Raw genomic sequence first — 14,124 nt, forward strand, 5'->3', positions numbered from 1 at the left:
ATGGCTGAAATTCGCTTGCTAACCGACAACTGTGACAATTGTATTTGTGACAAGTGCTCGTTGTGCAAAGTTCGTTTTCAATAAACATTAGAGACAAAATATAGTTGAATAATTTAAGACAACCCTGTCTGTTTTGCTCCATAGTTGCGCATGTGTTGGTTTTGTTGCGAAACAACCAACCTGTCTATTTGGATTAGTCAACGTTCTACTACTTCTGAGGTGGTAAACAAAGGGTGCGTACTGCCATCTGGAGTGTGTTGTTTGAACAAGAATAAAGCCGAGTTTGGTAACTCAAACTGCAGATAGTAGAGGTATAGGGACTAAATTAAAATAGCCATAATTCACATTAGCAACGGGAATGTCACGAGCCGGAGGGGGTTTGGCTCAAATCTACCATACATGGTGTGCTCGTAAATTCACTGGAGTGCCAGAGCGCTCAAAGGCGTTTGTAAATTCAGAGCGTTCAGTTCACACTGGACGCTCTGGCCAGGGAGTAGGGTTGATCCGAGCATTGACATTACAACCACAGTCGATTACCAAGCTAACTGGCTAAAGTTGGCTACCTAATTTACTTCGAGACAAATGACTGAACCTCAATCTGACAATTTACTAACACAGCTGGTTCTGCTCTTTTCATGTTATCTAGAGTGTTGGTAAATAAATATTTGCTGCTGGCAATACATTTAATTGTTTTACTGACATGGTCATAACAGGTGTTGGGTGTTTGTAAATTCATCAGCTATTCTGCGCTCAAGCACGCTCTGACGAATTCTTTGAAATCGGAGTAGATCGCCTACTGGACTATGGCTAAACAGGGAAACTATTCAACTAGCTATGCAAGCAACTTTTCATGCATCTATCATACTAGACTCTTGAATAATGCAACATTTAAAAACCATTTGAAAACATTTGTTTATTTTCTCAGCCATAAACATTTAATTTAGCAAGACAAAGCGTAAATCATAGTCCAGATGCGATAGTCTGGCATCCCATTGTAACATAGCTGTGCGGCTCCTTCAACTGTTTACCATTGGGGAATTATTATTTATAAATGGGCCAATGCATTAGCAGCAGGGTCTGGTCTGCTTAGTTCATTGACTATAACCACAAACAAAAAACAGTGTGGGATGTCTCTTCCTATTCCATCTTGGTTACTGCCACCTGCAGTTATGGAATGTTTGCTCACAGAATTCATTGGCTTATCCCTCTTGATGACCTGGATGGAATTGTGTGGTCCTTCCTAAACCCATAGGAAGTCCCACCCAGTTGACTATGTTAAAATGGTGGAAGTCCTCAATGCAATGTCCATGCCAAAACTGGTTATTTCTAAGTAGTGATCTCTGGTGTCACCTTAGTCCTGCTTGCTGCCATAGTCTTTGAAGATATGTTTGCCCTCTGGTGGGTATTACCATCGGAACAACTTAGTCCTACTTTGAGCAGACCATGGGAGATTTGTTCTATTTGGCATTCATTCCATACACCTGAAATAAAATATTTCCTTGTTTACCAAGACACATCTACTGGACAACCGAACACGTTGTATGAATGGAAATTGAATGTTGGTGTAGCCTACTGTTATTTGTTTCCAATTTTATGTAATCCATTAAATACAACTGTGTTTAAAATATAATTGTCTGGTATGGTCCTTTATCAAGATGATCGGGGGTAGAATATACCTGCACTGTCCATATTTGAAATGTGTAACTAATATAACTATATAGTCGCTCTGGATAAGAGCGTCTGCTAAATGACTTAAATGTAATGTAAATGTAGCAGGGGTATGCAACTCTTACCGTACGAGGTCCGGAGCCTGCTGGTTTTCTGTTATACCTGATAATGAATTGCACCCACCTGGTGGCATAGGTCTAAATCAGTTCCTGATTTTAAAGGGGAACGGTGAATGGCTTCTCAGTCCAGAGTTGAGTTTGAATTTCTATATAGTATGTATTTAGCAACAGTGCTTTTAGAAGTCACAGTAGGGCTCAACACTTGCCTTTTCTTTGACGTGAGCTATTTCCATGAATGTTATTTTTGACAGGGTATTAGGTAATGATAATGTAATGTGCACGAGGTTTACTGATCTCCCACACATGGGTTTTATTGATATTCCTGCATGGATGGTGACACATTCTATAGCATTGGTATAGAGGCTATGAAAAGAAAACCCCAATGTTTGACAGTTAAACTTTTAAAAGAAGAGCTATAAAATATATATTCAAGGAACATACTGAAAACTTTATTTTATTTTAAAATACATATAAAGGTGTAAAAAAAAAAGACATTACTTTATGCATGTCTTGAACCACAAGTAGGGTTACAATCCTACATTGAAACTACCATGGTCTTGAGACTGTCTCCAGTCTTCTACAAGCAGATTTGATCATACTTTCTCATTTAATTAGAAGATTGCAGCCAAGGAAAATAATGCCAAAAAATCAGTGAGCGACAATACGCACAGCATAGCGATCTGCACCACGTGAAGAGGTCATTTTCCTCAGGATGAGTCACACTGAATCCGTTGTTGGTGATAACTGATGCAGCTGCTGAAAGGTTGCTGCGTCCACGTACAGTGTCAAATCCAGAGTGCTCTTCTCTAGACAACGTCCTATTAATGATCTCCCATGCAACATCCATGTTAGTGAAATATATATATTTTTTAAATCTGATACTTTCTTTTTCGTCTCTTCAATATGATTGAACAAACTCTATGAAGTTATTCCATCGTTTTCTTTATGCAAGAAGTGAAATGTCAGCTGTTTCATGATGCTCAGAAAATATATTAGATTTTTGAATTCCCAGTGAAGCTTCCCAAAATATGACATTTCAAGAACAACTAAATGACGAGGTTCATTTCATTTTTGAATGACGACAGTCAGAATTTAAGTGAGAATGTCAAGGTTCACAATGTATTCAATTAAAAACTAGACTTCAGACTTTCATTGTTTTTCTGTAGTGATACTCTGCTCTCTCAGGCTTCTTTGCCAAGCTAGGTTTCTGACATACAGTGGGGCAAAAAAGTATTTAGTAAGCCACCAATTGTGCAAGTTCTCCCACTTAAAAAGATGAGAGGCCTGTAATTTTCATCATAGGTACACTTCAACTATGACAGACAAAATGAGAAAAAAAATCCAGAAAATCACATTGTAGGATTTTTAATTAATTTATTTGCAAAATTATGGTGGAAAATAAGTATTTGGTCACCTACAAACAAGCAAGATTTCAGGCTCTCACAGACCTGTAACTTCTTTAAGAGGCTCCTCTGTCCTCCACTCATTACCTGTATTAATGGCACCTGTTTGAACTTGTTATCAGTACAAAAGACACCTGTCCACAACCTCAAACAGTCACACTCCAAACTCCACTATGGCCAAGACCAAAGAGCTGTCAAAGGACACCAGAAACAAAATTGTAGACCTGCACCAGGCTGGGAAGACTGAATCTGCAATAGGTAAGCAGCTTGGTTTGAAGAAATCAACTGTGGGAACAATTATTAGGAAATGGAAGACATTCAAGACCACTGATAATCTCCCTCGATCTGGGGCTCCACGCAAGATCTCACCCTGTGGGATCAAAATGATCACAAGAACAGTGAGCAAAAATCCCAGAACCACACGGGTGGACCTAGTGAATGACCTGCAGAGAGCTAGGACCAAAGTAACAAAGCCTACCATCAGTAACACACTACGCCGCCAGGGACTCAAATCCTGCAGTACCAGACGTGTCCCCCTGCTTAAGCCAGTACATGTCCAGGCCTGTCTGAAGTTTGCTAGAGAGCATTTGGAAGATCCAGAAGAAGATTGGGAGAATGTCATATGGTCAGATGAAACCAAAATATAACTTTTTGGTAAAAACTCAACTCGTCGTGTTTGGAGGACAAAGAATGCTGAGTTGCATCCAAAGAACACCATACCTACTGTGAAGCATGGGGGTGGAAACATCATGCTTTGGGGCTGTTTTTCTGCAAAGGGACCAGGACGACTGATCAGTGTAAAGGAAAGAATGAATGGGGCCATGTATCGTGAGATTTTGAGTGACAACCTCCTTCCATCAGCAAGGGCATTGAAGATGAAACATGGCTGGGTCTTTCAGCATGACAATGATCCCAAACACACCGCCCGGGCAACGAAGGAGTGGCTTTGTAAGAAGCATTTCAAGGTCCTGGAGTGGCCTAGCCAGTCTCCAGATCTCAACCCCATAGAAAATCTTTGGATGGAGTTGAAAGCCCGTGTTGCCCAGCAACATCCCCAAAACATCACTGCTCTAGAGGAGATCTGCATGGAGGAATGGGAATGTGTGAAAACATTGTGAAGACTTACAAAAAAACGTTTGACCTTTGTCATTGCCAACAAAGGGTATATAACAAAGTATTGAGATAAACTTTTGTTATTGACCAAATACTTATTTTCCACCATAATTTGCAAATAAATTCATTAAAAATCCTACAATGTGATTTTCTGGATTTTATTTTTTCATTTTTTCTGTCATAGTTGGATTGTACCTATGATGAAAATTACAGGCCTCTCTCATCTTTTTAAGTGGGAGAACATGCACAATTGGTGGCTGACTAAATACTTTTTTCCCCACTGTAAGTATTTTGAAAGGAGACGTGTGTGTGTGAGTGTTTGCCCTCTCCTCCCTTTCTTGGGCTGCCTTTGCATCTCTTCAAGGCCACCTGATGGCACTGTTAATCCATTTGTAGCTGGAAAGTCTACTTAGGTTGACACACTATTCACTGTAGAGACAGTTATTGAATCATACTTGACTATGTATGCCGCAAATACATTTAGCATTTTAAAGATGTAATCTTTCATACATGTGTTGCTATACATCAAGACCTACTATAGATTTGTTTTCCCTTTGTCATTAATTACTCATTGAATCAATTTCAGCAAATAGCCTAAAGAGATTATAGGGGGACTAGAATTTGGATAAACCTGTCCAGGCTGCTTCCTTAAGGACTTTGGGGATACTATCTTATCTCCCATGGGCAGTTTTTACTTCATATCTCAAATGTCCATGTTCCTCAAGCATCCATGTGATGAGCATGAGCAGTATCGGTTACGGTTACAGAGCCCCAAGGCCACAAGTGGGGTGTTAATCCTAGAAGGGACTTGCCCTGCCAACACACACTCAGTCGCTTCTAAGTGACATTATTGATTTCATATGATGACTGGCTATTTTTAAAGTAAAGGCTAATATTGGAGGTGTTCAGAGGACTGTCTGTCTCCTTCTGTGTTGCCATCTGGGTTGAGAGAATATGAGTCCCCTTAGGAACATGGTGTACCCTTGGAGGAATCTAATCAAGTCATGACTTTCTACTCCCTTTTACTGTTGGATCAAATGCATTTGTGTGATTCTCGTAGTGAAATACCCGTTTCGTTGCATTGTTTGAGCTGCTAAAATTATAGTTGTGTAGGCCTATGTCCTACAATATGTGGACAAGAAACTGCAATAAACGTTCCTTATTGCCTGGAAACTACTTGATAGTCATTGGTTTAGACACATGGGTTAGGATTCCCTTAGCCTACACATACATTGCATTCAGAAAGTATTCAGACTCCCCTTTTTCCACATTTTGTTACGTTACAGCCTTATTCTAAAATGGATGAAATAAAAATGTTCATCAGTCTACACACAATACCCCATAATGACAAAGTGAGAACAGGTTTTTAGATATTTTTGCAAATGTATTAAAAATAAAAAAAGATACCTAATTTACGTAAGTATTCAGGCTGTTTCACATCCAGCCATGATTGAGAGTCCCATTAGGGTGGTGCACAATTGGCTCAGCGTCTTCCGGGGTAGGCCGTCAATTGTAAATAAGAATTTGTTCTTAAATTATTTGCCGTGTTTAAATAAAAATATATATAAATTCAGACCCTTTACTATAAAACTTGAAATTGGGCTCAGGTGCATCCTGTTTCCATTGATCATCCTTGATGTTTCTACAACTTGATTGGAGTCCATCTGTGGTAAAATAAATTGATTGAACATGATTTGGAAAGGCACACACCTGTCTAATGTCCCACTGTTGACAGTGCATGCCAGAGAAAAACCATGCCATGAGGTTGAAGGAATTGTTCGTAGAGCTCCGAGACAGGATTGTGTCGGCACACCTGGGAGTGGAACCAAAAGAAATGTCTGCGGCATTGAAGGTCCCCAAGAACACAGTGGCCTCCATCATTCTTAAATGGAAGAAGTTTGGAGGCACCAAGACTCTTCCTAGAGCTGTCCGCCCAGCCAAACTGAGCAATTGGGGGAGAAGGGCCTTGGTCAGGGAGGTGACCAAGAACCCGATGGTCACTCTGACAGAGCTCCAGAGTTCCTCTGTAGAAATGGGAGAAGGTTCCAGAAGGACAACAACCTCTGCAGCACTCCACCAATCAAGCCTTTATGGTAGAGTGGCCAGACGGAAGCCACTCTTCACTAAAAGGCACATGACAACCCGCCTGGTGGTGGCATCTTCATGCTGTGACGATGTTTTTTCAACGGCAGGGACTGGGAGACTAGTCAGGATCGAGGAACTGAGCAAAGTACAGAGAGCTCCTTGATGAAAACCTGCTCCAGAGCGCTCATGACCTCCAACTGGGGCAAAGGTTCACCTTCCAACAGAACCATGACCCTAAGCACACAGCCAAGAAAACGCTGGAGTGGCTTCAGGACTTTTGAGTGCCTAGCCAGAGCCCGGACTTGAAAATGATCTAACATCTCTGGAGACACCTGAAAATAGGTGTGAAGCGACGCTCCCCATCCAACCTGACAGAACTTGAGAGGCCCTGCAGAGAAGATTGGGAGAAACTCCCCAAATACAGGTGTGCCAAGCTTATAGCGTCATACCCAAGAAGATTAAAGTTTGTAATTTGCTGCCAAAGGTGCTTCAGCAAAGTACTTATGTAAATGTGATATTTCAGTTTTTGTGCAGTTTGTTTATGTCTAAGAGCTGATCTGTAATTTTCAACCAACCATTCTAGAACGGGGTGGCTAACCCTCCTTGGACCTTCGCCCAGATTCACAAAGCCTTAATTTCTTATTTCTTAACTGCCATTTTTTCCTCAACTATAGATTTATGAAGAAAGTAAAGCAAAGTTGCTATTCCTCAAAGTTTATAGGAAAGGTTCTGCGTTATTTCTTATGTTTCACCTTAAGCAAAAAGTTATGGGATTTGTTCTTAATTATAAGATAGCTAAACCCTTGTCTTAAACTCAGGGCAGTGAGAGAATATGCTCATGAAATCAATTGAACTTGTTTAATACACTCACAAACTGACTTGCCTAGTTAAATAAAGGTAAAATAAATAAAAATAAAGTAATAAAATGTTTTAGAACAGTAATCTCAGTAAGAAATATGCTAACATGATTGCCGGTTGCCTAGGAACAAACATCTTAAGAAGATTCTAACAAGATATTTGAGAAGTTTGTAGGAAAATCATTCAATCTTAAGATATTGTTAAGGAATTGCACTAATGAACTATCTCATGAACTTTATTATATATTTTTTAAGAAGCTTCTTAAGTTTTTGCATAAGAAGTGTTTTGTGAATATGCACACTGTTCCTCAAGACCTTGATTGGCTGATTCAGGTGTGTTTGTGTAACAGTGTTGCTTTCGTCCCTCTCGTCCAAACCTGGGCTTGAATCAGGGACCCTCTGCACACATCGAAAACAGTCAACCTTAGAAGCATCCTTACCTATCGCTCCACAAAAGCGAGAAGAGGCGTGCTCGTTTTGAACAGCTGTGGGACGCCGGACTATGTTAAGTGGCGAAAGTGGAGAATTGTTGAGCTGGGAGCAGTGAAAGTCAATACTAACTATAAACCGACAGATGATGGGAAAATGTCAGAAAGAGAGAAACAATTGTTACTGTTTTTATAACTAATGACAAACAGCAAAGTAAAATTACTCAGTTTGCCTCTGATGCAAATGGCTGTTATAATGTTTGTTAATCAATGACCATAAGTTAGTTTGTCTCTACCGTGTACATTTTGTTTTGTTTTTGACTGAGCCAGACTTGCCGGCTGTTTTGAGCGGGGCATTCTACTGGCTTCAAAGCAGGTGTTAACTTCGCCCACTCAAGCAACAGCCAGGGGACAGGGCAATGCAAAACGTGCTCGCCCAAGTTCTCCAGGAGGACTGTTGGACTAACCCCTAGTCTAGAATTAGTGTTGATCAGGTGCTCTAACTCATCACCCACCAGTGGTCTGGATGGGGCATCCTCTGTCTGCCAGACCATATCTATCTATGCTGAATCTGAACATGCAGTGTCAGTTGGTAGGCCTACTCCTAGGATGAGACTACAGCATTGGCATTTGATAAAATGCACCCATTGCATTCTTATACCCTGGTGGCATCATAGTTTGTACAAAAATGTACAAACTATGATGCCACCAGGGTATAAGAATGCAATGGGTGCATTTTATCAAATGCCAATGCCTCCCATCACATGACGTGTAGCTCACATTTAAATGCTGTTCTTTATGACTAAAGTTGGAATTCAATCATTGCAGATAGAATGGTTCTATGTTATAATTTACAGATGTAACTAACATGAATCACTCTTGACTGTAGGTATTGTTAAATAGAGAAATACTATTGCAATAATGAATTAAGACAAAGCTCAGAAATGTAAAGTCTTTAATACCAAGGATACAGTCAGCTGAGTGCATGCATTTAGAAAGTTCACAACACATTTTATACTCTTCCCTTGTAGGCATCATCTCCCTAGCTATACATTTTATGACCCCAATGATTTTCCCTCTGGCTCCCCTGTGGAATGCCTATTGTCCTCTTTTTGTTTAGCCAGATGTCAGAATCCCACCTCGTCCATCTTCTGTTCTAGGCCTCACCCTGCTGTCTGATCCTAGGCAATTTCCTTTTCTCTAATTAGTTCATGGTTTCTAAATTAGCATACACACAGTTTCATGGCCTAAACTCCATTAATACTCACAGTAATCATTCACTACACAGGATACAAACAAACTACAGTTTAACTTGAAACATTTACATTTTAATAGAATCCATCAGTATGCTTATTTCACAATGTGAGTCTCCCTTCAGACTCTTACATTATCCTCTGACTGCTCCGGGCCCTGGATTTATTTTATTTCACATGACTGCTTGTGTCGGGGATGTGATTTCTCCTGACCTCATGCCTGGGCTGGCTGGCTCTCTGGAGGATGTGCCTGACGCAAAAAAGTTTCAGGTACGCGACGAAGAGTTATCGCCTGCAATTGGACTGGCTTCACCCCACATATGCTCTCTCTAATTCTCTCTTTCTTTCTCTCTCTCTCGGAGGACCTGAGCCCTATAGTCCACCTGACATGATGGCTCCTTGCTGTCCCCAGTCCATCTGACTGTGCTGCTGCTGTTTCAACTGTTCTGCCTTATTATTATTTGACCATGCTGGTCATTATGAACATTTGAACATCTTGGTCACCCAAGTCTCCCTATCACTCTAGTTTTATAATCGTAACATTATCATCTTCTCACAGCTGCCCCATTTCCAAAACAGTGCATGGTTGGTAGACAGTCGGTGGCGCGGGGTCTGGACTGTAATGGCCTTGTAATTTTATCTTTCTGAAGACAATTGAAAAATCATGGATTTACAGTTTTCTCCACGTGCTCCTTGGGATTTTTTTGATCACGTGTTTTATCATTCACGGTTTTCTTCTTTCTAAGGGGAGACTCATTCACACAACGGCATGCCATCGCCCACAACTGCTGTAATCGGAGTGAGTGATGGTGACTTTATTTAGTTACACTTGCTGAATGATTCTCGGTGGGGGGTTTGGGGGGGTGTCAGATGTTCATAATGGGTTTCCGTACCAGACAGGGAACTTCCTAAACATTGCCTCCCTGCTCAGCACGCACCCCTTCCCAACACCGTCCTTGGGGTATAAAATATATATTGGACCAGAATCTGGTCAGGATTAGGAGTTTTTCAATATCAGACAATTGGAGACTAAAATACCTGAACATATACAGTTTCACAACCACCTGTCTCTTAATTTAAGACCCATGCTAAGGAATACATATGGGACATATTCATGCAGTAGGAATAGCTAAATGGGACAAAGTGAAAGAACCTGACCCTTATATCTTTATAGTTTATTGAACTGAGCAGACAGACAGACACTGTATACATTGTGTTGTACATGACTAGTGCAGCTTTAATCACATTTTGTTTGAATATAGCATACAGATTTGTAACAGCTCCCAGCTAATATGTAAACCATCACTTCATAATAATAAGAATAGCTATTGGATTGAAAGAAACTACCGACGTGACTGGCAGGTAACCAATTCAATGGAGCATTGAGTAAGATCTGTATCAAACTTTTTAAAGTGATTTACTTTTTATCAACTCTCCTAGGATGCAATATGTGTTAAGTTTCCTCACAGATTGCATTTGCTACATGCTCTGAGTCTGACTGCAGCCCATGTCTCTCTTTGCACACACATTTCTGTGCACTATTGTTGACACAGATCATGGTGACAAAATTAGGCAATGGCAGTTTGTGTTCCCACAAGGCAATGTGAAACCCAAGTCATTCCCCATGGAGTTGTCTGTCTTCAGTCTAGCATCACTGGGTTACCAACTTCTTCCATATTAGCAGTTGCACCCCTCACAATGCTTATTGCCTGATTTAGGGAAATTGATAACTTATCAATAATACCCAGTTGATTCTCAACATTACTGTTGACCTATGTAAGGAGCACCTGTACTCCATGAATGGTCTCTTCATAGGATTGCCTTTGTAGCAACCAGCCAGAAGTGGTAGTCTACACTCAGCAATTGAAGCATACTCTACACATTTTAAAGTGTGAGAATGTCTCACTATTCATTGTTGAAATAAGTCACTTGAGCGACTGGGGAAGGGAAGTAATTGTAATTTATGATTGGATCATACAGTTTTATGTATGGCCAATCCCTTGTTAAATGAAAGGTATCCAATCACAAGTGAGAGAAACTATAAAGCCCCACAGTGGTATCATAATACCCATAAAACCTACCAGTCAAATAGGGAAATGGTTCCAATTGTTTTTCCACCATTAATTTTACCCATAGGGGATTTTAGAAACACTTAAAATAAGGGCTGTGATTCGTGTAGGCTTACCCTGGCGTGGCGTTTTGATAACCATGTAAATCATTCTCGGACCACCCCTCATCACTGTCAAGCGCTCCCTAAAACACTTCTGCGAGCAGGTCTTTCTAATCGACCTGGCCCAGGTATCTTGGAAGGATATTGACCTCAACCCGTCAGTAGAGGATGCCTGGTTGTTCTTTTAAAGGTGCTTTCCTCACCATCTTAAATAAGCATGCCCCTTTCAAAAAAAGAATAAACTAAGAACAGATATAGCCCTTGGTTCACTCCAGACTACTGCCCTTGACCAGCACAAAATCACCCTGTGGTGTACTACACTAGCTTCGAACAGTCCCCGCGATATGCGACTTTTCAGGGAAGTCAGGAACCAATACACACAGTCAGTTAGGATAGCAAAGGCTTCTTCAAGCAGAAATTTGCATCCTGCAGCACTAATTCCAAAACGTTTGAGACTGTAAAGTCCATGGAGAATAAGAGTACCTCCTCCCAGCTGCCCACTGCACTGAGACTAGGAAACACTGTCACCACTGATAAATCCATGATAATCGAGACTTTCAATAAGCATTTCTCTATGGCTGGCCATTCTTTCCACCTGGCTACCCCAACCCCGGCCAACAGCTCTGCACTCCCCACAGCAACTGGCCCAAGCCCCCCTCCCTGCTTCCCCTTCACCCAAATCCAGACAGCTGATGTTCTGAAAGAGCTGCAAAATCTGAATCCCTACCAATCAGCTGGGCTAGACAATCTGGACCCTCTCTTTCTAAAATTATCCGCCGCCATTGTTGCAACCCCTATTACTAGTCTGTTCAACCTCTCTTTCGTATCATCTGAGATTCCTAAAGATTGGAAAGCGGCCTCGGTCATCCCCCTCTTCAAAGGGGGAGACACCCTTGACCCAAACTGTTACAGACCTATATCCATCCTGCCTGTACTTTCTAAAGTCTTCGAAAGCCAAGTGAACAACCAGATCACCGACCAATTCGAATCCCACTGTACCTTCTCCGCTATGCAATCTGGTTTCCCAGCGGGTCACGGGTGCACCTCAGCCACGCTCAAGGTCCTAAACGATATCATAACCGCCATCGATAAAATACAGTACTGTGCAGCCGTCTTCATCGACCTGGCCAATGTTTTTAAATTCTGTCAATAACCATATTCTTAATAGGCATACTCAACAGCCTTGGTTTCTCAAATGACTGCCTCACCTGGATCACCAACTACCTCTCAGAGTTCAGTGTGTCAAATCGGAGGGCCTGTTGTCTCTGGCAGTCTCTATGGGGGTGCCACAGGTTTGAATTCTCGGGCCGACTCTTTTCTATGTATATATCAATGATGTCGCTCTTGCCGCGGGTGATTCTTTGATCCACCTCTACTCAGATGACACCATTCTGTATACATCTGGCCCTTCTATGGACACTGTGTTAACAAACCTCCAGGTGAGCTTCAATGTCATACAACACTCCTTCCGTGCCCTCCAACTGCTCTAAAATGCAAGTAAAACTAAATGCATGCTCTTCAACCGATTGCTGCCCGCACCCTTCTGCCCGACTAGCGTCACTACTCTGACTTAGAATATGTGGACAACTACAAATACCTAGGTGTCTGGCTAGACTGTAAACTGTCCTTCCAGACTCACATTAAGCATCGCCAATCCAAAGTTAAATGTAGAGTTGGCTTCCTATTTTGCAACAAAGCCTCCTTCACTCATGCTGCCAAACATACCCAGGTAAAACTGACCATCCTACCGATCCTTGACTTCAACGATGTAATTTTGCCTCCAACACTCTACTCAGCAAACTGGATGCGATCTATGACAGTGCCATCCGTTTTGTCACCAAATCCACATATACTACCCACCACTGCGTCCTGTTGGCTGGTCCTCACTACATATTTGTCGCCAAAACCTACTTGGCTATAGGTCATCTATAAGTCTTTGCTAGGTAAAGCTCTGCCTTATCTCAGCTCACTGGTCACCATAGCAACACCCACCGGTAGCACTCGCTCCAGCAGGTATATTTCACTGGTCACCCCCAAAGCCAGCACCTCCTTTGGCCGCCTTTCCTTCCAGTTGTCTGCTGCCAATGACTGGAACGAATTGCAAAAATCACTGAAGTTGGAGACTTATACAGTTGAAGTCGGAGGTTTACATACACTTAGGTTGGAGTCATTACAACTCGTTTTTCAACCTCTCCACAAACTTCTTGTTAACAAACTATAGTTTTGGCAAGTCGGTTAGGACATCTACTTTGTGCATGACACAAGTAATTTTTCCAACAATTGTTTACAGACAGATTATTTCACTTATAATTCACTATTACAATTCCAGTGTGTCAGACGTTTACATACACTAAGTTGACTGTGCCTTTAAACAGCTTAGAAAATTCCAGAAAATTATGTCATGGCTTTAGATGCTTCTGATAGGTTACCTTCAAACTCAGTGCCTCTTTGCTTGACATCATGGGAAAATCCAAATAAATCAGCCAAGACCTCAGAAAAAAAATTGTAGACCTCCACAAGTCTCGTTCATCCTTGGGAGCAATTTCCAAACACCCGAAGGTACCACGTAAATCTGTACAAACAATACTACGCAAGTATAAACACCATGGGACCACACATTTGTCTATACCGCTCTGGAAAGAGACACGTTCTGTCTCCTAGAGAAGAACGTACTTTGGTGCGAAAAGTGCAAATCAATCCTAGAACAACAGCAAAGGACCTTGTGAAAATGCTGGAGGAAACAGGTACAAAAGTATCTATATCCACAGTAAAACGAGTCCTATATCGACATAACCTGAAAGGCCTCTCACCAATTAATTAGTTATTGGAATGGAGTGGATTAAAATAGGTCCTGGTACTCATTTCATCCTAAGTAAATTCACACATCCTGGACTTTCAGGCTGTGAAAAATAGACTGAACAAAGATTCTATTAGGGAGAACAATTGTTAATTACTGTACAACAACTCTAGCTCTTAGATGTTTTCTTAAATCACATTAACATTTCAGTTTCTATCATGAAAAAATGTA

The sequence above is a fragment of the Oncorhynchus gorbuscha genome, linkage group LG03 (assembly GCF_021184085.1).
Source record: "Oncorhynchus gorbuscha isolate QuinsamMale2020 ecotype Even-year linkage group LG03, OgorEven_v1.0, whole genome shotgun sequence".
In the NCBI taxonomy this organism is placed as follows: Eukaryota; Metazoa; Chordata; class Actinopteri; order Salmoniformes; family Salmonidae; genus Oncorhynchus; species Oncorhynchus gorbuscha.